We start from the raw sequence: 506 nt of genomic DNA, 5'->3' as shown, positions 1-506 counted from the left end.
CTCTCTCTCTCGTACACACACTCCCCCCCACACACACGCGCGCGCTCTCTCTCTCTCTCGTACACACACTCCCCCCCCCCACACACGCGCGCGCTCTCTCTCTCTCGTACACACACTCCCCCCCCACACACGCGCGCGCTCTCTCTCTCTCGTACACACACTCCCCCCCCACACACGCGCGCGCTCTCTCTCTCTCGTACACACACTCCCCCCCACACACGCGCGCGCACACTCTTTCTCGTACACACACTCCCCCCCCACACACGCGCGCGCACACTCTTTCTCGTACACACACACTCCCCCCCCCACACGCGCGCGCGCACTCTCTCTCTCGTACACACACACTCCCCCCCACACACGCGCGCGCACTCTCTCTCTCGTACACACACACCCCCCCCCCCCCCCCCGCGCGCGCGCACTCTCTCTCTCGTACACACACACTCCCCCCCACCCACGCGCGCGGCACTCTCTCTCTCGTACACACACACTCCCACCCCCCACACACA

The sequence above is a fragment of the Electrophorus electricus genome, unplaced genomic scaffold (assembly GCF_013358815.1).
Source record: "Electrophorus electricus isolate fEleEle1 unplaced genomic scaffold, fEleEle1.pri S50, whole genome shotgun sequence".
Classification (NCBI taxonomy): Eukaryota; Metazoa; Chordata; class Actinopteri; order Gymnotiformes; family Gymnotidae; genus Electrophorus; species Electrophorus electricus.
The sequence above is the reverse complement of the archived record's forward strand: the minus strand, read 5'-3'. Positions refer to the sequence as shown.